Source organism: Stegostoma tigrinum, unplaced genomic scaffold, assembly GCF_030684315.1.
Source record: "Stegostoma tigrinum isolate sSteTig4 unplaced genomic scaffold, sSteTig4.hap1 scaffold_63, whole genome shotgun sequence".
Lineage (NCBI taxonomy): Eukaryota > Metazoa > Chordata > Chondrichthyes > Orectolobiformes > Stegostomatidae > Stegostoma > Stegostoma tigrinum.
Genome location: NW_026728568.1, coordinates 1,906,785 through 1,931,134, shown reverse-complemented (window position 1 = coordinate 1,931,134; position 24,350 = coordinate 1,906,785). Strand labels below are relative to the sequence as shown.

Sequence of the window (24,350 nt, the reverse complement as noted above, 5' to 3'; positions counted from 1 at the left end):
CGCCGCAGCCCTGACTCGCTCACAGGTACTGACCCCCCGCAGCCCTGACCCGCTCAATGCTACCCAGCCTCCCGCAGCCCTGACCCGCTCACTGCGACTTGCCCCCCGCAGCCCTGACCCGCTCACTGCGACTTGCCCCCTGCAGTCCTGTCCTGCTGACAGGGACTGGTACCCGCACCCCTGACCCGCTCACTGCGACTGGCCCCCCGCAGAGCTGACCCGCTCACTGCGACCCTGCCTCCCGCAGCCCTGACCCGCTCACTGCGACTTGCCCCCTGCAGTCCTGTCCTGCTGACAGGGACTGGTACCCGCACCCCTGACCCGCTCACAGGGACTGGCCCCCCGCAGCCCTGACCCACTCACTGCGACTGGCCCCCCACACCCCTGACCCGCTCACTGCGACTTGCCCCCCGCAGAGCTGACCCGCTCACTGCGACACTGCCCTCCTCAGCCCTGACCCGCTCACTGCGATGGGTCCCCGCAGCCCTGACGCGCTCACTGCGACTTGCCCCCTCAGCCCTGACCCGCTCACTGCGACACTGCCCCCCACAGCCCTGATCCGCTCAGGGGGACCGGCCCCCCGCAGCCCTGACCCGCTCACTGCGACTTGCCCCCCGCAGCCCTGACCCGGTGACAGGGACTGGCCCCCGCAGCCCTGACCCGCTCACTGCGACACTGCCCACCGCAGTCCTGTCCCGCTGACAGGGACTGGCCCCCGCAGCCCTGACCCGCTCACAGGGACTGACCCCCCACAGCCCTGACCCGCTCACTGCGATGGGTCCCCGCAGCCCTGACGCGCTCACTGCGACTTGCTCCCCTGCAGTCCAGTCCTGCTGACAGGGACCTGCCCCCCTGCAGTCCTGTCCCGCTGACAGGGACCGGCCCCCCTGCAGTCCTGTCCCGCTGACAAGGACATGCCCCCGCAGCCCTGACCCGCTCACAGGCACTGGCCCCCCGCAGCCCTGAACCGCTCAGTGCGACATTGCCCCCCGCTCCCCAGACCCGCTCACTGCGACTTGCCCCACGCAGCCCTGACCCGCTCAGAGAGCCTGCCCCCGCAGCCCTGACCTGCTCACAGGGAATGGCCCCTGCAGCCCTGACCTGCTCACTGCGACTTGCCCCCCGCAGAGCTGACCCGCTCACTGCGACCAGCCTCCCGCAGCCCTGACCCCTCACTGCGACTTGCCCCCCGCAGACCTGACCCACTCAGGGGGACTGGCCCCCCGCAGCCCTGACCCGCTCACTGCGACTTGCCCCCCGCAGACCTGACCCGCTCACTGCGACCTGCCCCCCTGCAGTGCTCTCCCGCTGACAGGGACCTGCCCCCTTGCAGTCCTGTCCCGCTGACTGGGACATGCCGCCGCAGCCCTCACACGCTCACAGGGACTGGCCCCCGCAGCCCTTACCCACTCAGGGACTGGCCCCTGCATCCCTGACCCTCACACCGCGACAATGCCCCCCGCACCCCAGACCCGCTCACTGCGACTTGCCCCCCGCAGCCCTGACCCGCTCAGAGGGCCTGCCCCCACAGCCCTGACCCGCTCGCTGCGACACTGCACCCCGCAGCCCTGACCCCCTCACTGCGACTTGACCCCCTCACTGCGACTTGCCCCCCGCAGTCCTGTCCCGCTGACAGGGACTTGCCCCTGCAGCCCTGACCCGCTTACTGCGACTTGCCCCCCGCAGTCCTGTCCCGCTTACTGCGACTTTCCCCCCGCAGCCCTGACCCGCTCAGAGGGACTGGACCCCCGCAGCCCTGACCCGCTCACTGCGACTGGCCCCCCGCACCCCTGACCCGCTCACTGTGACTTGCCCCCCACAGCCCTGACCCGCTCACTTCGACTTGCCCCCCGCAGAGCTGACCCGCTCACTGCGACACTGCCCTCCTCAGCCCTGACCCGCTCACTGTGACTTGCCCCGCGCAGCTCTGACCCTCTCAGAGGGACTGGCCCATGCTGCGCTGACCCGCTTACATGGACTGGCCCCCGCAGCCCTGACCCGCTCACTGCGACACTGCCCCTAGCAGCCCTGACCCGCTCACTGCGACTTGCCCCACGCAGCCCTGACCCGCTCACACGGACTGGCCCACGCAGCCCTGACCCGCTCACAGGGACTGGCCCCCCGCAGCCCTGACCCGCTCACGGGGACCGGCCCCCCTGCAGTCCTGTCCCGCTGACATGGACATGCCCCCGCAGCCCTGACCCGCTCACTGCGACTTGCCCTCCGCAGTCCTGACCTGCTCACTGCGACTTGCCCCCCGCAGCCCTGACCCGCTCACTGCGACACTGCCCCCCGCAGCCCTGACCCGCTCACAGGGACTGGCCCCCCGCAGCCCTGACCCGCTCACTGCGACTTGCCCCCCGCAGCCCTGACCCGCTCACAGGGACTGGCCCACCGCAGCTCTGACCCGCTGACAGGGACTGGCCCCCGCAGCCCTGACCTGCTCACAGGGACTGGCCCCCCGCAGTCCTGACCCGCTCACTGCGACTTGCCCCCCGCTGTCCTGACCCGCTCACTGCGACTTGCCCCCCGCAGCCCTGACCCGCTGACTGCGACTTGCCCCAGGCAGGCCTGACCCGCTCACAGGGACTGGCCCGCCGCAGCCCTGACCCGCTTACATGGACTGGCCCCCACAGCCCTGACCTGCTGACTGCGACACTGCCCCCCGCAGCCTTGACCCGCTCACAGGGACTCGCCCCCCGCAGCCCTGACCCGCTCACTGCGACTTGCCCCCCGCAGCCCTGACCCGCTCACAGGGACTGGCCCCCGCAGCCCTGACCTGCTCACTGGGACTGGCCCCCCGCAGTCCTGACCCGCTCACTGCGACTTGCCCCCCGCAGCCCTGACCCGCTCACTGCGACTTGCCCCCCGCAGCCCTGACCCGCTCACTGCGACTTGCCCCCCCGCAGCCCTGACTCGCTCACAGGGACTGGCCCCCACAGCCCTGACCCGTTCACAGGGGCTCTCCCCCCCGCAGCCCTGACATGCTCACTGCGACTTGCCCCCCGCAGACCTGACCCTCTCACTGCGACTTGCCCCCTGCAGTCCTGTCCCGCTGACAGGGACTTGCCCCCAGCAGTTCTGTCCCGCTGACAGGGACTCGCCCCCGCAGACCTGACCCGCTCACTGCGTCTGGCCCCCCGCAGCCCTGACCCGCTCACTGCGACTTGCCCCCCGCAGCCCTGACCCGCTCACTGCGACTCGCCCCCCGCAGCCCTGACCCGCTCACAGGGACTGGCCCACGCAGCCCTGACCCGCTCACAGGGACTGACCCCGAGCAGCCCTGACCCGCTCACTGCGACTTGCCCCCCGCAGCCATGACCCGCTCACTGCGACTTGCCCCCCGCAGTCCTGTCCCGCTGACAGGGACTTGCCCCCCGCAGCCCTGACCCGCTGACAGGGACTGGCCCCCGCAGCCCTGACCCACTCACTGCCACTGGCCCCCCGCAGCCCTGTCCCATTCAGTGCGACTTGCCCCCCGCAGCCCTGACCCGCACACTGCGACTTGCCCCCCGCAGTCCTGTCCCGCTGACAGGGCCTTGCCCCCCGCTTTCCTGTCCCGCTGCCAGGGACTTGCCCCCCGCAGCCCTGACCCGCTGACAGGGACTGTCCCCCGCAGCCCTGACCAGCTCACAGGGTCTGCCCCCCACAGCCCTGACCCACTCACTGCCACTGGCCCCCCACAGCCCTGTCCCACTCAGTGCGACTTGCCTCCCGCAGCCCTGACCCGCACACTGCGACTTGCCCCCCGCAGCCCTGTCCCACTGACAGGGACTTGCCCCCCGCAGCCCTGACCCGCTCACTGCGACACTGCCCCCGCAGCCCTGACCCACTCACTGCCACTGGCCCCCCACAGCCCTGACCCGCTCACTCCGACTTGCCCCCGCAGCCCTGACCCGCACACTGCGACTTGCCCCCCGCAGCCCTGTCCCACTGTCAGGGACTTGACCCCGCAGCCCTGACCCGCTCACTGCGACTTGCCCCCCGCACCCCTGACCCGCTGACAGGGACTTGTCCCCGCAGCCCTGACCCGCTCACTGCGACTGGCCCCCCGCTGATCGAAGTAATTGAAATGGAGATGCCAGGCCAGATGATGATTTGTACCTATATGACGGGGGAGTGGTCAGGCCCCAGACTCCAGCTTACGGTTGATGAACTGGAATCTCAGTTTTGACCAATCAACAAATCATGTGGGGCAGAGTTACCAGGGAATGCTGTGCTTCAGGAGGCAGTCACACACCTTAGATTAACTAGCTGAAACTCGGTCAGTGGCCAATGACAAAGATCAGGGCAGGTGGAAGGATCCAGGATATAGTGCAGAAGGAACCTTGGCCTTTGATCTTATCGAACAGGTTTGAGATTCTTTCTTCGTGTGTGGATGAGAGTGCAGGGTATAGGGAAGATGAGTAAACTGACTGTAGCACTGTGGTACAGGGGGGACATTCAGGAGGGGATAAAAAGTGAAATGTAGTTATAATCAGAGGTAGTATAGTTAGGAGAATGAACACTGTTCGTTGTGACCAGGATCGGGAGTCTCGAAAGTAGTGTTGCCTGCCTGGTGCCCAGGTTCAGAATATTCCATCTCGGCTACAAAGGAACTTGAAGTGGGAGGAGTAGAAATCCAGCTATCGTGGTCCACACAGGTACCACTGATATGGAAGAAAGAGGAAAGAGGTTCTGCTGAGGGATTATGAGCACCGAGGTGCTGAGGTGAGAAAGCAGAACCAGAATGGTAATAATCTCTGGATTATTATCTGAGCAATTTGGCACGGTGTGAACATAATTATAGATGTACATTGTTCAAATGGTGGCATGGCAGAAATGTGTTTGAATTCATGGGACATTGGCATCGGTATGGGGAAGGAGGGAGTCGTTCTGGTGTTATAGGCTCGACGAGAATCATATTGGGACAAGTATCCTCGCAAAATACAGAGCTAGGTCTGGGGCTAGGGCGTAAAAATAAAAAGTGTGGAGTGGGTGAGCTCAGTTGCATGGAAAATTGTGGAAAAAGTTAGAAGCTGGTAAGTGCTCAGCAAAGTTTCCAGAGCAAGTAACAGGACAAAAAGTATGGAAATGGTCAGGAGTCTCACTTCAGCTGCAGCAGATAAGAAGGGTGGCTGTAAATGCCAGACTGAAGATCTTGTATTGAATTGCAGGGAGTGTATGAAACAAAGTGAATGAGTTTGTGGTGCAGATTGAAATTGACAGATACATCACTCTGGGTATCACAGAGAGGTGGTTGTTAGGGGATAAGTGTTGGGAACAAAATAGCCAATGATTCATGTCCGATAGAAAGAACAGGCAAATGAACAGAGATAACAAAGTGTGGAGCTGGATGAGCACAGCAGGCCAAGCAGCATCTCAGGAGCGTAAAAGCTGACGTTTTGTCAGGCAGCATCAGAGGCTGAGGAAAGTTGAGGTTTTAGGTCAGGACCCTTCCTGAGAAATGGAGGGTGGAAGGGAGCTCAGAAACAAATAGCGTGGAGGGGGAGGAGGTGCTGGGGAAGGTAGGTTGGATGGTAATAAGTGAGTACTATCCAGATTGGAACAGATTTTCCCCAGGGGGGAATTAGTACGAATTCCAAATCACTCTCAAAATCTTAGTGACTGTTAACGTTGATGTTTTTTGTCTGTGTGTTTCAGTAATTGCATGACAGTTGAATGGTTCGTTGAGAGTGAGGAACCGATGGACTCTCAGACACCAAGATGGAATTTAGTTCGAAGAGTGACTTCAAAATAGTTGCTTGCTTTTAAAATCTTGACCGTTTTTGCTGTCCAGTTGAATGAATTTGGCTTCATACTGCTTCAATAGGAATTAGTGTTTAATAGGAACATATTTGTGAAACTTACAGTTCCGCAAGTTTTAGCATAAACTGGTGCAGCCTTTCGGTGCTTGCAAAAAGGCTCACTTGTCCGTTAATACCGAAGGAAAATTCGAATTTAAAAGTAAGTTCACCCGGTGTCAGGGAATTAAATGTTAATGTTGACTCGAATATAATTTTTAAAAAAGCCATATATTTGTGTAACACTGAACTCAAATTAAAATTTCGATTTGCTGGTTTTACGTTGGATTCATTTTAAATGAGGGTGAAGATCACTTTAAATCCAGCATATTTGTGAAGAAAAGAAATAGCATGTCAAATAAAATTAACTGCATGACTCTTCATAGCCCTATATGTAGAATTTCATTCCGAACTATGAGACAGTTGTGACCCCATACTACCTCAGTGCTCATGGCAAGAGCAAGACTCCTGTTTGACGTGCTGTGCACTGCATGGAATGGCGGCAACATCAGATTCATTGATGCTTGAGAATCAAAAGAATATGACGATAAGATTTAAAATCAAAATCTCATTGAACACTTCAAGGAACGTATTACAGGAAGAGGGGGAAAGCATGTATGACTAATAGAAGGTGGTGGCGCAGATCAAATAGACCTGTGTGCTAAAACTTAACACAAATTTCACATTGAATGGAACAGTTCAAACAGGCTGGAGGAAGCAGACATGCCAGCCCAAACTTTTTGAATTTGAGCATTCTGTTCGTAAACATCAGCAAAATTGTGGGAAACATGTTTATTCTTTCTCTTTTATTGCACAGAACCATACGATGAGACTGTTTTGATGAGGAATTGAAAGATTATGTGTCCCATCCATTTGACTCACAGTTTGGTACCATAGGTTGGTACGATCTTCGTTGGAGAAGGAAAAGGGATGTTCCAGATACAGAAAATCGTCAAACCATTTACGACAAAGTCCGTTTCTGGTTAGTTTTAATTAATGCAGTTAACATTTTTAGCTCGACATGATTGCACAATGGAGTCAATAAGAAAATTCCATCTGATATTCCACATAAATTTTAAGTGGATATTAAAGCAGCTCATTTCTTTTTCACACTGTCTGCTGCTTTTAAGAATGGTTGTCTTATTGTCAAAACGTTTAGCTTTGACTCCATGGCTGCTTCCATTAGCTCACATTGAAACACATGTTTCTTCAGCCAAAAATGCACGTTTACCCGGTGTAGCTTGACTAACCTTCCCCTGTGGTCGTTCCCCTGAAATCCCCTGCGGTCGCTCCCCTGAAAAACAACTATACCATTTTGGATACTGTTCCGGGGGACGAGTTGGCAGTGGGTATGCAGTAGGGTGCAGGTCTCTGGCACAGAGTCTGTCCCTCTTGCATAGAAGGGAAGCGGGGATAGGAAGAGAGTGATAGTCATTGGGGACTCAATAGTTAGAGGGACTGATAGAAGATTTGCCGGGAACGAAAGAGACTCACGATTGGTGTGTTGCCTACCAGGTGCCAGGGTCTGTGATGTCTCGGATCATGTGTTTAGGGTCCTGAGGGGAGAGGTTGACCAGCCCCAAGTCGTGGGACACGTAGGCACCAACGACATAGGTAGAAAGAGGGATAGGGATGTCAGGCAGGATTTGAGGGAGCGAGGGTGGAAGTTGAGAGCAAGAACAAACAGAGTGGTCGTCACTAGTTTGTCACCGTACCACGTGATAGCGAGGCAAAGAACAGGGAGAGATTTCAGCTGAAGACGTGGCTGCAGGGATGGTGCAGGTGGGAGGGCTTCAGGTACATGGACAATTGGGGTTCATTCTGGGGAAGGTGGGACCTGTACAAGCAGGACGATATCCACTTGAACCAGAGGGGCACTAATATCCTGGGTGGGAAATTGGCCAGTGCCATTCGGTTGGATTTAAACTAGCTCAGAAGGGGGATGGGAAACTGAGGTGTAGTCCCAGTACACAGGAGGATGAGCGTAGGGAGAACATGGTCAGGACCTCACTATCACAGAAGTGTGCTGGCAGACAGCAAGCTGGATTGAAGTGTGACGACTTTAATGCCGGGAGTATCCGGAATAATGTAGGTGAGCTTGCAGCTTGGATAGGTACCACGGACTTCGATGTTGTGGCCATTTCGGAGACATGGATAGAGCAGGGTCAGGAATGGATGTTGCAGGTTCTCGGGTTTAGATCTTTCATTAAGGTCTGGGAAGGTGGTAAAAGAGGGGGAGGTGTGGCTTTGTTGGTCAAGGACAGTATAACGGCGGCTGAAAGAACCTTTGAGGACTCGTCTACTGAGGCGGTATGGGCTGATGTTGCCAAGGAACGTTTGTCGACTGAGTCAGTGTGGGTGGAAGTTCGGAACAACAAGGCAGCAGTCACCTCACTGGAGGTTTTCTACGGACCCCAAATAGCAGTTGGGAGATCGAAGAACTCATTGGCCGGCAGATTGTTGGAAAGTGCAAACGTAGCAGGGTTGTTGTTATGGGTGACTTCAACTTTCCCAATATAGATTGAAACCTCCTGAGTGCAGATGGTTTGGATGGAGCCGTTTTTGTCAGGTGTGTTCAGGAGGGTTTCCTGACTTAGTTTGTGGACAGGCCGACGAGGGGGGAGGCCATTTTGGATTTGGTGCTCGGCGATGAGCCAGGACAGGTGTCAGATCTCGTGGTGGGAGAACACTTTGGCGACAGTGACCGCAAGAGCCTCACATTTACCATAGCCATGGAAAGGGAAAGGAGCAGTTACCAGGGGAAGATATTTCACTGGGGTCAAGGAAATTATGATACTATCAGACAGGAGTTGGGAAGTACAGATTGGGAGCAATTGTTCCACAGAAAGGGCGCGGCAGACATGTGGAGGCTGTTCAAGGAGCAGTTGTTGCGAGTGATGTATAAATTTGTTCCTCTGAGACAGGGTAGAAGGGGTAAGATTAAGGAGCCTTGGATGACGGGTACAGAGGTGCTTCTTGTCAAAAAGAAAAGGCAGCGTACGTAAGGTGGAGGAAGTGAGGGTCTAGCACAGCTTTAGAGTATTACAGGCCTGCTGGGAAGGAGCTCAAAAGATATTGCCTGTACAATTGTGACCTGTTACAACCTTTGTGTCCACGCTTGCTCATTCAATGGTGTCAAGATGCCAGCAGTGAGTGTACCTTCTCCATCCCCGAATGCTGTCAGCTCACATAAGACATAGTCCTTACTTAAAATCTTCTGATCAACCAAAGTTCATTGTAATGGACATTTTAGTTATCTGTCATGAAACGAAAACTGATTCTGACTGGCATGACCTGCAGTGCAAATGAATATCATCTGCGAAACGAGATTCCTTATGGGCTTGCAGCCGCTACAAATAATTGCTTTTCAAAGACGTTGCACACATACATTTTTTTCTCCTATTACCTTAGATTATTTTTTTGTTTATGCATGTTGTGTGGGTTTCCAGTCAGGCCCATAAACTCAGGTTGATGCAGTCACTGTTACAACAGGGTATTGAAGGAGAATTTGTGATCTTTGGAGTTTCATTCCAGTGTATGAAGGAGTGCATCATCAAGCCACTTCAGAGCACTACTGGCGACAAATTGTTGCAAGTTTTCAAGTGTTACCGATGGTCACATAAAATATGGCCTTTTTGTTGTTGCGCTATTCATCTTAACTGCACCATATCTAGTATTTCGGCTTGGAAACTATTTCAATTTTTTTGATTGACTTATTCAAAATCATTTCTGATTGTTGTCATGATATCTACAATATGTTATTTTGATTGGAAATAGAGGATTGGATCTGTCTTAATGGAAATAATGTATGCGCTTATAAAACCCCTTCTGGGCAAGGTAGTTGCTCAGTGGTTAGAGCTGCTCATGCACTGAGAGCCAGTTGAGATTCCAGTCTTGGGTAACTATCTGTGTGGAATTGACACGTCCTCCCCGCGTCTGCGAGAGGCTTCTGCCAGGTGCTGCAGTTTCCTCCCATTGTTCAAAGATGTGCAGGTCCTTATATGTGATTTGTGAAGCATTTCTTAAATGTTTCAATCCTGCCAGCATCCAGTGCCTTGGACAAAATAACTGGAGATGAATAAAAGATACTGTGCCTTTTGACACCATTTCCTGCTGGATTTTCATCAATCCTGCTTTATATCGGTGACAACTTCCATGACCTCTTTTGATGCTATGTCTGAATTGACAGTCTAGTTCCAAATATTTGTTGTGCAGTATTTCAAGGTCTCTGTTACAGCATACCCATGAATGTCCACTTCAAAAGATACTTCCATATCATAGAATCCCTCCAGTGTGGAAACAAGCCCCTTTTGACCCAAGAAGTCCACAGCCACCCTCCAAAGAGCATCTCACCCTGACTCATCCCCCGACCCTTTCCTCAGTAACCGTACATTTCCCATGACTAACACACCTAATCTACACATCCCTAAACACAATGGGCAAGTTTGGCATGGCCCATACAACTAGCCTGCACATCTTTGGACAGTGGGAGGAAACCAGAGCACCCAGCAGGAACCCATGCAGGCATGGGCAGAATGTACAAACTCTGCACAGAAAATCACGCAACGGTGGGATCGAACCTGGGTCCCTGGCGCTGTGAGTCAGCAGTGCTAACCACTGAGCCACCGTGCTGCCCTTGGAGTTAGACAGAGCTTGCTTGTTCCTGGGTGGCCTCAAATTGCCAACCTCCACTTAGTGGCAAAAGTGCTGACCAACTGCCCTCATCTTCACTGGTTTTTGCTTTGTATCATTGAATTCAATCCTTAAAACTCTATGATAAATATTTAAATTTCCATTGATATGTGAGCGTTGTTTTTAGTACGCAGTATTGGTTTATTATGTTTCATTGGTACATAATGAATATTTTATGTATATGCAAATAGGCAAGTTGGTAACGATGCAGTCCACAGACCTGGAGGATAATAACACTGTCCTTCAATCGCCCACGATGCCCTCTGCAAATTGGTAGAAAACAAAAATTTCTATAAAATTCATCTCTCCTCCCGTCAGTCGATCAAAATTAATTCAGGATTTTGTACAGGCCAATAACCGTAAGATTACACGAGCCTAAACAAAACTACTGGCTCATATTAGTTCAGTAAAGTGAAAGGGCAACAATAGAGGTAGTAGGAACTGCAGATGCTGGAGAATCTGAGATAAGAAGGTGTAAAGCTGGATGAACACAGCAGGCCAAGCAGTATCATCCGGCTCTACACCTTGTTATCTCAGATTCTCCAGCGCCAATTTTCTGAAGTCGGGTCTCGTCCCGAAACATCAGCTTTCTTGCTTCTCTGATGCTGCTTGACCTGCTGTGTTCATCCAGCTCTCCACCTTGGGCAACAATAGAGTATGCTTTAAGTCACTAGATATGTTACATGGGTTTGTCTTCCTTAGGGTGGAGTTAGTGGAACCGAAAAAGATGTCTCCCTCACAGCGTTTGTGACAAAAGAATTGCATCGTTCCTTGGCGGCCTTTCAACAGAAGAATATTTAGAGATTTCCCGAGTGGTAAGAATGTAACTTCTTTTACTTCTCTTTATCTCACTTTTTCCAACAATTGGAAAATAGATTTTAGAAATAACGTCGAGCTGATGAAGTGTGAAAAGAAGAATAATTCCAAGCAGTGGTGGGAGTAGGTCAGTGAGGTGGGAGGAGTGGATAGGTGGGAGAGAAGGCGGACAGGTCATGGAGGCGGGGATGAGGGGAGGAACTAGTCTTGGGATGAGGCTGGCGGGTGGGGAGATTTTGAGGGTGGCCAAGTCCACATTGAGGCTATTGAGTTGGAAGCTCCGGAGGCGGAATGTGAGGTGCTGCTCTTCCAGTTTCTGGGTGGTCTGGTTGTGACACTGGAAGAGGCCCAGGGTGGACATGTCATTCAGGGAGTGGGAGGGGGAGTTGAAGTGATGCAATGATTTGGATATGAAAATAGAAGGTGTGGTTAGTAAGTTTCCCAATGATTGAAGGTGTAGTAGCCAGCCAAGAAGGTCACCTCAGAATACAATGGGACATTGACAAGGGCCAATAAACTGAGGAATGGCAGATGGTGTTGAGGTTAGACAAATGTGAGGTGCTACATTTTGGAAAGGCAAATCAGGGCAGCAGGTATACACTGAAGGTTGTGGGGAGTGTTGCTTAATAAAGAGACACTGGAGTGCAGTTTCGTAGTTCCATCAAAGTACAGCCACCGGTAGAAAGGATATGAAGGAGACATTTGGTGTGCTCGCCTTTATCGGTCAGTGCATTGAGAATAGGAGTTGGGAGATCACTTTGCAGCCATATAGGACGTTGGTTCGGCTGCTTTTGGAATACCGCAATCGATTTTGGTCTCCTTGCGAGAGGAAGGATGTCGGCGCACCATTGAGGGCCGAAGGGCCTGTTCTGCGCTGTATTCTTGTATGTTGTAAACTTGAAAGGGTTCAGAGAAGATCTACAAGGATGTTATGAGCATCGGAGGTTGGAGGTATACCGTGGGCTTGAACAGGCAGCTATTTCTTGGAACTTTGGAGTTCAGGGCTGACCATATAGAAGTTTATACAATTACGAGGGATGTGGATAGAGCGAACAGCCAAGATCTTTTCCCCGGGTTGCTGGAATCCAAAACTGGAGGGAATAGGTTAAAAATGAGAGAGGGAAGATTTAAAATGGACCGGATTTTTTTCATAGTGGTGCATGTATGGAGTGAGCTGCCAGAGGAAGTGGTGGAGGCTTGTACGTTTAAAAGGCATGTGGATGGGTATATGAATAGGATGGGTTGAGAGGAATATGGGCCAAATGCTGGCAAATGGGACTAAATTAATTTAGGATATCTGGTCAACATAGACAAATTGGGCCAAAGGATCTGTTTCCCGACTGTACATCTCTCTGATTCTAAGTGTCTTTTTTCTTAACCACGTGGCCCATAATTAGAAAAACTTGAATCAGGATTTGGGAATGTGACAATTCTAATTGGATCTGTTTGATGAAATTAACTCTGTCGGTAATGGTGGTTGAATTATGATTCGTCAAATTTGAGTTTATTGCAGCATCTTATAGAATAGAGGAGACACATGTAATCAAAATTGAAAATCAAAACTTGGTAAAATTTTGCATTGGAAATACATGACAAGCCATTGGAGGAGATTCATGACCATTGCATTCAAGTGAGAACAACAAATGCGATTCAGTGACTCAGTGAAACGGGATGCAGTGACTCAGTGAAATTGGATGCAGTGACTGTGTGAACTGGGATGCAGTGACTGAGGGTAATGGGATGCAGTGACTGTGGGGAATGGGATGCAGTGACTGAGGAAAATGAGATTCAGTGACTGAGATAAATGGGATGCTGTGACTGATGGAAATGGGATGCAGTGAATGAGGGAAATGGGATTCAGTGACTGAGTGAAATGGGATGCAGTGACTGTGGTGAAGGAGATGCAGTGACTGAGGGAAATGGGATGCAGTGACTGCGTGAAATGGGATGCAGTGACTGAGGTACTGGGAAGGAGTGACTGAGTTCATGGGGATGCAGTGCCCGAGCGGACTTGGGGTGCAGTGAGTGAGGGAAATGGGATACAGTGCCTGAGTGAAATGGGATGCAGTGACTGAGTGAAATGAGATGCAGTGACTGAGTGAAATGAGATGCAGTGACTGAGGGAAATGGGAAGCATTGACTGAGTGAAATGCGATGCAGAGACTGCGGGAAAGGAGATGCTGTGACTCTGGGAAATGGGATGCAGTGAGTGTGGGAAATTGAATGCAGCGCCTGTGAGATACGGGAAACAGTGACCGAGGGAAATGGAATGCAGTGACTATGGTGAACGAGATGCAGTGACTGAGTGAAATGTGATGCAGTGACTGTGTGAAATGTGATGCAGTGACTGAGTGAAATGTGATGCAGTGACTGAGTGAAATGTGATGCAGTGACTGAGTGACTGAGGGAAATGGGATGCAGTTTCTGAGTGAAATGTGTTGCAGCCACTGAGTGAAATGTGTTGCAGTCACTGAGTGAAATGGGACGCATCACTGAGTGAAATGGGACGCAGTGACTGAGGGAAATGGGATGCAGTCACTGAGTGAAATGACATGCAGTGACTAAGTGAAATGGGAAGCACTGACTGAGTGAAATGCGATGCAGTGACTGAGTGAAATGAGATGCCTTGTTTGATGGAAATATGATGGAGTAACTGACGGAAATGAGATGCAGTGACTGAGTGAAAAGTGATGCAGTGACTGAGTGAAAAGTGATGCAGTGACTGAGTGAAATGGGATGCAGTGACTGAGGAGAATGGGATGCAGCGACTGAGAGAAATGGGATGCAGTGACTGGGAAATGGGATGTAGTGATTGATGGAAATGGGACGCAGTGACGAAGTGAAATGGGACGCAGTGATTGATGGAAAGGAGATGCAGTGACTCTGTGAAATGGGATGCAGTGACTGAGTGAAATGGGATGCAGTGACTGAGTAAAATGGGATTGCCGTGACTGTGGAAAGGAGATGCAGTGACTGAGGAAATGGGATGCAGCGACTGAGGGAAATGGGATGCAGTGACTGAGGGAAATGAGATGCCGAGACTGAGTGAACTGGGACCCAGTGACTGATGGAAATGGTATGCAGTGACTGAGGGAAATGGGATGCACTGACTGACGGAAATGGAATGCAGTGTCTGTTGGAAATGGGATGCTGCGGCTGAAGGTAATGGGATGCCGTGACTGAGGGTAATGGGATGCAGTGACTGAGTGAAATGGGATGCAGTGACTGGGAAATGGGATGCAGTGACGATGGGAAATGGGACGCAGTGACTGAGTGAAATGAGACGCAGTGACTGATGGAAAGGAGATGCAGTGACTCTGTGAAATTGGATGCAGTGACTGATGGAAATGGGATGCAGTGACTGATGGAAATGGGATACAGTGTCTGACGGAAATTGAATGCAGCATCAGTGAGAAACGGGATGCAGTGACTGAGAGAAATGGGATCCAGCGACTGAGGGAAATGGAACGCCGTGACTGAGGGAAATGGGATGCAGTGACTGAGTGAAATGGGAAGCAGTGACTGATGGAAATTGGACGCCGTGACTTGGGGAAAGGAGATGCAGTGACTGTGGGAAATGGGATGCAGTGACTTACGGAAATGGGATGCAGTGACTGAAGGAAATGGGATGAAGTGACTGAGTGAGATGGGATGCAGTGTCTGAGTGAAATGGGATGCAGTGTCTGAGTGAGATGGGATGCAGTTAATGAGTGAAATGAGATGCAGTGACTGATGGAAATTGGATGCACTGACAGAGTGACATGCGCTGCAGTGCCAGATGGAAATGTGATGCAGTTACTGTGGGACATGGGATGCAGTGTCTGAGGTACTGGGAAGGAGTGACTGAGTTAATAGGGATGCAGTGCCCAAGGGGGCTTGGGGTGCAGTGACTGATGGAAATGGGATGCAGTGACTGAGTGAAAAGAGATACATTGACTGAGTGAAATGGAATGCAGTAACTGAGGGAAATGGTATGAAGTGACTGAAGTTAATTGGATGCAGTGACTGAGTGAAATGGGATGCAGTGCCTGAGTGAAGTGGGATGCAGTGACTGAGTGAAGTGGGATGCAGTGACTGAGTGAAGTGGGATGCAGTGACTGAGTGAAGTGGGATGCAGTGACTGATGGCAATGGGATGCAGTAACTGAGGGACATGGGATGCAGTGACTGAGGGACATGGGATGCAGTGACTGAGGGAAATGGGATGCAGTGACTAGGTGAAATGGGATGCAGTGAATGAGGGACGTGGGATGCAGTGAATGAGGGACGTGGGATGCAGTGACTGAGGGAAATGGGATGCAGTGACTGGGAAATGGGATGCAGTGATTGATGGAAATGGGACGCAGTGACTAAGTGAAATGGGACGCAGTGACTGATGGAAAGGAGATGCAGTGACTCTGTGAAATGGGATGCAGTGACTGAGTGAAATGGGGTGCAGTGACTGAGTGAAATGGGATTGCCGTGACTGTGGAAAGGAGATGCCGAGACTGAGGAAATGGGATGCAGTGACTGAGGGAAATGGGATGCAGTGACTGAGGGAAATGGAATGCAGTGACTGACGGAAATGGGATGCAGTGCCTGTTGGAAATTGGATCCTGCGACTGAAGGTAATGGTATGCAGTGACTGAGATAAATGGGATGCAGTGACTAATGGAAATGGGATGCAGTGAATGAGGGAAATGGGATTCAGTGACTGAGATGAATGGGACGCATTGACTGATGGAAATGGGATGCAGTGACTGAGGGTAATGGGTTGCAGTCACTGAGTGAAATGGGATGCTGTGACACTGTGGAATGGAATGCAGTGACTCAGTGGAATGTGACGCATTGACTGAGGGAAAGGAGATGCAGTGAATGTGGGAAATGGGATGCTCTGACTGAGGGTAATGTGATGCAGTGACTGAGGGCAACGCGATGCAGTGACTGTGGTGAATGGCATGCAGTGAATGAGGGATAGGAGATGCAGTGAATGTGGGAAATTGGATGCAATGACTGATGGAAATCAGATGCAGTGTCTGAGGGAAATGGGATGCAGTGTCTGAGGGAAATGGGATGCTATGACTGAGCGTACTGGGATGCAGTGACTGAGGGTAATGGGATGTAGTGGCTGATGGTAATGGGATGCAGTGACTGAGGTAAAATGGGCTGCAGAGACTGAGTGAAATGGCATGCAGTGATTGAGGAACGGCGATGCAGTGACTGTGGGAAATGGGATGCAGTGACTGATGGAAATGGGATGCAGTGACTGAGGACAATGGGATGCAGTGACTGAGTGAACTGTGATTCAGTCACTGAGTGAACTGTGATTCAGTCACTGAGTGAACTGTGATTCAGTCACTGTGATGCAGTGGCTGACTGAAATGAGATGCAGTGACTGAGGGACATGGGATGCACTGACTGAGGGACATGGGATGCAGTGACTGAGGGACATGGGATGCAGTGACTGAGGGACATGGGATGCAGTGACAGAGGTACTGGGAAGGAGTGACTGAGTTAATAGGGAATCAGTGCCCGAGCGGGCTTGGGTTGCAGTGACTGAGGGAAGTGGGATACAGTGACTGAGGGACATCGGATCCTGTGACACACGGACATGGGATGCAGTGACTGAGGGAAATGGGATGCAGTGAATTAGTGAAATGAGATGCAGTGACTGATGGAAATTGGATGCAGTGACAGAGTGACATGCGCTGCAGTGCCTGATGGAAATGTGATGCCGTTACTGTGGGACATGGGATGCAGTGACTGTGGTACTGGGAAGGAGTGACTGAGTTAATGGGGATGCAGTGCCCGAGCGGGCTTGGGGTGCAGTGACTGAGTGAAATGGGATGCAGTGACTGATGGAAATGGGATGCAGTGACTCAGTGAAATGAGATACATTGACTGAGTGAAATGGAATGCAGTAACTGAGGGAAATGGGATGCAGTGAATGAGGGAAATGGGATGCTTTGACTGAGTGAAATGAGATGCAGTGACTGATGGCAATGGGATGCAGTAACTGAGGGACATGGGATGCAGTGACTGAGGGACATGGGATGCAGTGACTGAGGGACATGGGATGCAGTGAATGAGGGACGTGGGATGCAGTGAATGAGGGACGTGGGATGCAGTGACTGAGGGACATGGGATGCAGTGACTGCGTGAAATGGGATGCGGTTACTGAGTGAAATGAGATGCGGTGACTGAGGGAAATGGGATGCAGTGACTGAGGGACATGGGATGCAGTGACTGAGGGACATGGGATGCAGTGACTGAGGGACATGGGATGCATCGGCTGAGTGAAATGCGATGCAGTGACTGGGAAATGGGATGCAGTGATTGATGGAAATGGGACGCAGTGACTAAGTGAAATGGGACGCAGTGACTGATGGAAAGGAGATGCAGTGACTCTGTGAAATGGGATGCAGTGACTGAGTGAAATGGGGTGCAGTGACTGAGTGAAATGGGATTGCCGTGACTGTGGAAAGGAGATGCCGAGACTGAGGAAATGGGATGCAGTGACTGAGGGAAATGGGATGCAGTGACTGAGGGAAATGGAATGCAGTGACTGACGGAAATGGGATGCAGTGCCTGTTGGAAATTGGATCCTGCGACTGAAGGTAATGGTATGCAGTGACTGAGATAAATGGGATGCAGTGACTAATGGAAATGGGATGCAGTGAATGAGGGAAATGGGATTCAGTGACTGAGATGAATGGGACGCATTGACTGATGGAAATGGGATGCAGTGACTGAGGGTAATGGGTTGCAGTCACTGAGTGAAATGGGATGCTGTGACACTGTGGAATGGAATGCAGTGACTCAGTGGAATGTGACGCATTGACTGAGGGAAAGGAGATGCAGTGAATGTGGGAAATGGGATGCTCTGACTGAGGGTAATGTGATGCAGTGACTGAGGGCAACGCGATGCAGTGACTGTGGTGAATGGCATGCAGTGAATGAGGGATAGGAGATGCAGTGAATGTGGGAAATTGGATGCAATGACTGATGGAAATCAGATGCAGTGTCTGAGGGAAATGGGATGCAGTGTCTGAGGGAAATGGGATGCTATGACTGAGCGTACTGGGATGCAGTGACTGAGGGTAATGGGATGTAGTGGCTGATGGTAATGGGATGCAGTGACTGAGGTAAAATGGGCTGCAGAGACTGAGTGAAATGGCATGCAGTGATTGAGGAACGGCGATGCAGTGACTGTGGGAAATGGGATGCAGTGACTGATGGAAATGGGATGCAGTGACTGAGGACAATGGGATGCAGTGACTGAGTGAACTGTGATTCAGTCACTGAGTGAACTGTGATTCAGTCACTGAGTGAACTGTGATTCAGTCACTGTGATGCAGTGGCTGACTGAAATGAGATGCAGTGACTGAGGGACATGGGATGCACTGACTGAGGGACATGGGATACAGTGACTGAGGGACATGGGATGCAGTGACTGAGGGACATGGGATGCAGTGACAGAGGTACTGGGAAGGAGTGACTGAGTTAATAGGGAATCAGTGCCCGAGCGGGCTTGGGTTGCAGTGACTGAGGGAAGTGGGATACAGTGACTGAGGGACATCGGATCCTGTGACACACGGACATGGGATGCAGTGACTGAGGGAAATGGGATGCAGTGAATTAGTGAAATGAGATGCAGTGACTGATGGAAATTGGATGCAGTGACAGAGTGACATGCGCTGCAGTGCCTGATGGAAATGTGATGCCGTTACTGTGGGACATGGGATGCAGTGACTGTGGTACTGGGAAGGAGTGACTGAGTTAATGGGGATGCAGTGCCCGAGCGGGCTTGGGGTGCAGTGACTGAGTGAAATGGGATGCAGTGACTGATGGAAATGGGATGCAGTGACTCAGTGAAATGAGATACATTGACTGAGTGAAATGGAATGCAGTAACTGAGGGAAATGGGATGCAGTGAATGAGGGAAATGGGATGCTTTGACTGAGTGAAATGAGATGCAGTGACTGATGGCAATGGGATGCAGTAACTGAGGGACATGGGATGCAGTGACTGAGGGACATGGGATGCAGTGACTGAGGGACATGGGATGCAGTGAATGAGGGACGTGGGATGCAGTGAATGAGGGACGTGGGATGCAGTGACTGAGGGACATGGGATGCAGTGACTGCGTGAAATGGGATGCGGTTACTGAGTGAAATGAGATGCGGTGACTGAGGGAAATGGGATGCAGTGACTGAGGGACATGGGATGCAGTGACTGAGGGACATGGGATGCAGTGACTGAGGGACATGGGATGCATCGGCTGAGTGAAATGCGATGCAGTGACTGAGGAGAATGGGATGCAGTGACTGAGGGAAATGGGATGCAGTGACTGGGAAATGGGATGCAGTGATTGATGGAAATGGGACGCAGTGACTAAGTGAAATGGGATGCAGTGACTGATGGAAAGGAGATGCAGTGACTCTGTGAAATGGGATGCAGTGACTGAGTGAAATGGGATGCAGTGACTGAGTGAAATGGGATTGCCATGACTGTGGAAAGGAGATGCAGTGACTGAGGAAATGGGATGCAGTGACTGAGGAAATGGGATGCAGTGACTGAGGGAAATGGGATGCACTGACTGAGTGAACTGGGATGCAGTGACTGATGGAAATGGTATGCAGTGACTGAGGGAAATGGGATGCAGTGACTGACGGAAATGGAATGCAGTGTCTGTTGGAAATGGGATCCTGCGACTGAAGGTAATGGGATGCCGTGACTGAGGGTAATGGGATGCAGTGACTGGGAAATGAGATGCACTGACTATGGGAAATGGGACGCAGTGACTGAGTGAAATGGGACACAGTGACTGATGGAAAGGAGATGCAGTGACTCTGTGAAATGGGATGCAGTGACTGAGTGAAATGGGATGCAGTGACTGAGGGAAATGGAATGCCGTGACTGAGGGAAATGGGATGCAGTGACTGAGTGAAATGGGAAGCAGTGACTGATGGAAATGAGACGCCGTGACTTGGGGAAAGGAGATGCAGTGACTGTGGGAAATGGGATGCAGTGACTTACGGAAATGGGATGCACTGACAGAGTGACATGCGCTGCAGTGCCAAATGGAAATGTGATGCAGTTACTGTGGGACATGGGATGCAGTGACTGAGGCTCTGGGAAGGAGTGACTGAGTTAATAGGGATGCAGTGCCCGAGGGGGCTTGGGGTGCAGTGACTGAGGGGAATGGGATGCAGTGACTGACGGAAATGGGATGCAGTGTCTGTGTGAAATGGGATCCTGCGACTGAAGGTCATGGGATGCAGTGACTGAGGGTAATGTGATGCAGTGACTGAGTGAAATGGGATGCAGTGACTGAGGGGAATCGGCTGCAGTGAATGAGGACAATGGGATGCAGTGACTGGGAAATGGGATGCAGTGACTGTGGGGAATGGGACGCAGTGACTATGGGGAATGGGACGCAGTGACTGAGGGAAATGGGATGCAGTGACTGGGAAATGGGATGCAGTGACTGAGTGAAATGGGATGCAGTGACTGAGTGAAATGGGATTGCCGTGACGGATGGAAATGGGATGCCCTGACTGAGTGTAAGGTGAAGCATTGAGTGAAATGGGATGCAGTGGCTGTGTGAAATGGGATGCAGTGGCTGTGTGAACTGGGATGCAGTGGCTGTGTGAATAGGGATGCAGTGACTGATGGAAAGGAGATGCAGTGACTCTGTGAAATGGGATGCAGTGACTGAGTGAAATGGGGTGCAGTGACTGAGTGAAATGGGATTGCCGTGACTGTGGAAAGGAGATGCCGAGACTGAGGAAATGGGATGCAGTGACTGAGGGAAATGGGATGCAGTGACTGAGGGAAATGGAATGCAGTGACTGACGGAAATGGGATGCAGTGCCTGTTGGAAATTGGATCCTGCGACTGAAGGTAATGGTATGCAGTGACTGAGATAAATGGGATGCAGTGACTAATGGAAATGGGATGCAGTGAATGAGGGAAATGGGATTCAGTGACTGAGATGAATGGGACGCATTGACTGATGGAAATGGGATGCAGTGACTGAGGGTAATGGGTTGCAGTCACTGAGTGAAATGGGATGCTGTGACACTGTGGAATGGAATGCAGTGACTCAGTGGAATGTGACGCATTGACTGAGGGAAAGGAGATGCAGTGAATGTGGGAAATGGGATGCTCTGACTGAGGGTAATGTGATGCAGTGACTGAGGGCAACGCGATGCAGTGACTGTGGTGAATGGCATGCAGTGAATGAGGGATAGGAGATGCAGTGAATGTGGGAAATTGGATGCAATGACTGATGGAAATCAGATGCAGTGTCTGAGGGAAATGGGATGCAGTGTCTGAGGGAAATGGGATGCTATGACTGAGCGTACTGGGATGCAGTGACTGAGGGTAATGGGATGTAGTGGCTGATGGTAATGGGATGCAGTGACTGAGGTAAAATGGGCTGCAGAGACTGAGTGAAATGGCATGCAGTGATTGAGGAACGGCGATGCAGTGACTGTGGGAAATGGGATGCAGTGACTGATGGAAATGGGATGCAGTGACTGAGGACAATGGGATGCAGTGACTGAGTGAACTGTGATTCAGTCACTGAGTGAACTGTGATTCAGTCACTGAGTGAACTGTGATTCAGTCACTGTGATGCAGTGGCTGACTGAAATGAGATGCAGTGACTGAGGGACATGGGATGCACTGACTGAGGGACATGGGATGCTGTGACTGAGGGACATGGGATGCAGTGACTGAGGGACATGGGATGCAGTGACAGAGGTACTGGGAAGGAGTGACTGAGTTAATAGGGAATCAGTGCCCGAGCGGGCTTGGGTTGCAGTGACTGAGGGAAGTGGGATACAGTGACTGAGGGACATCGGATCCTGTGACACACGGACATGGGATGCAGTGACTGAGGGAAATGGGATGCAGTGAATTAGTGAAATGAGATGCAGTGACTGATGGAAATTGGATGCAGTGACAGAGTGACATGCGCTGCAGTGCCTGATGGAAATGTGATGCCGTTACTGTGGGACATGGGATGCAGTGACTGTGGTACTGGGAAGGAGTGACTGAGTTAATGGGGATGCAGTGCCCGAGCGGGCTTGGGGTGCAGTGACTGAGTGAAATGGGATGCAGTGACTGATGGAAATGGGATGCAGTGACTCAGTGAAATGAGATACATTGACTGAGTGAAATGGAATGCAGTAACTGAGGGAAATGGGATGCAGTGAATGAGGGAAATGGGATGCTTTGACTGAGTGAAATGAGATGCAGTGACTGATGGCAATGGGATGCAGTAACTGAGGGACATGGGATGCAGTGACTGAGGGACATGGGATGCAGTGACTGAGGGACGTGGGATGCAGTGACTGAGGGACGTGGGATGCAGTGAATGAGGGACGTGGGATGCAGTGAATGAGGGACGTGGGATGCAGTGACTGAGGGACATGGGATGCAGTGACTGCGTGAAATGGGATGCGGTTACTGAGTGAAATGAGATGCGGTGACTGAGGGAAATGGGATGCAGTGACTGAGGGACATGGGATGCAGTGACTGAGGGACATGGGATGCAGTGACTGAGGGACATGGGATGCATCGGCTGAGTGAAATGCGATGCAGTGACTGAGGAGAATGGGATGCAGTGACTGAGGGAAATGGGATGCAGTGACTGGGAAATGGGATGCAGTGATTGATGGAAATGGGACGCAGTGACTAAGTGAAATGGGATGCAGTGACTGATGGAAAGGAGATGCAGTGACTCTGTGAAATGGGATGCAGTGACTGAGTGAAATGGGATGCAGTGACTGAGTGAAATGGGATTGCCATGACTGTGGAAAGGAGATGCAGTGACTGAGGAAATGGGATGCAGTGACTGAGGAAATGGGATGCAGTGACTGAGGGAAATGGGATGCACTGACTGAGTGAACTGGGATGCAGTGACTGATGGAAATGGTATGCAGTGACTGAGGGAAATGGGATGCAGTGACTGACGGAAATGGAATGCAGTGTCTGTTGGAAATGGGATCCTGCGACTGAAGGTAATGGGATGCCGTGACTGAGGGTAATGGGATGCAGTGACTGGGAAATGAGATGCACTGACTATGGGAAATGGGACGCAGTGACTGAGTGAAATGGGACACAGTGACTGATGGAAAGGAGATGCAGTGACTCTGTGAAATGGGATGCAGTGACTGAGTGAAATGGGATGCAGTGACTGAGGGAAATGGAATGCCGTGACTGAGGGAAATGGGATGCAGTGACTGAGTGAAATGGGAAGCAGTGACTGATGGAAATGAGACGCCGTGACTTGGGGAAAGGAGATGCAGTGACTGTGGGAAATGGGATGCAGTGACTTACGGAAATGGGATGCACTGACAGAGTGACATGCGCTGCAGTGCCAAATGGAAATGTGATGCAGTTACTGTGGGACATGGGATGCAGTGACTGAGGCTCTGGGAAGGAGTGACTGAGTTAATAGGGATGCAGTGCCCGAGGGGGCTTGGGGTGCAGTGACTGAGGGGAATGGGATGCAGTGACTGACGGAAATGGGATGCAGTGTCTGTGTGAAATGGGATCCTGCGACTGAAGGTCATGGGATGCAGTGACTGAGGGTAATGTGATGCAGTGACTGAGTGAAATGGGATGCAGTGACTGAGGGGAATCGGCTGCAGTGAATGAGGACAATGGGATGCAGTGACTGGGAAATGGGATGCAGTGACTGTGGGGAATGGGACGCAGTGACTATGGGGAATGGGACGCAGTGACTGAGGGAAATGGGATGCAGTGACTGGGAAATGGGATGCAGTGACTGAGTGAAATGGGATGCAGTGACTGAGTGAAATGGGATTGCCGTGACGGATGGAAATGGGATGCCCTGACTGAGTGTAAGGTGAAGCATTGAGTGAAATGGGATGCATTGGCTGTGTGAAATGGGATGCAGTGGCTGTGTGAACTGGGATGCAGTGGCTGTGTGAATAGGGATGCAGTGACTGAGGGAAAGGAGATGCATTGTCTGTTTTAAATGGGATGCTGCGACTAAAGTGAATGGGATGCCGTGTCTGTGGGGAATGGGATGCAGTGACTGTGG

The 24,350-nt window shown here is 51.7% G+C and overlaps 1 long non-coding RNA gene across 1 annotated transcript in view; it reads left to right on the top strand.

The window, feature by feature from the left end:
- Positions 1–24,350, top strand: part of LOC132209040 (uncharacterized) — a 433,067-nt gene that overhangs the window by 122,767 nt on the left and 285,950 nt on the right. Inside the window, exons 5-6 of the long non-coding RNA XR_009445110.1 lie at positions 6,601–6,765; positions 11,178–11,290. This is a non-coding gene — a long non-coding RNA (uncharacterized LOC132209040). The remainder of the gene's footprint in view (positions 1–6,600; positions 6,766–11,177; positions 11,291–24,350) is intronic.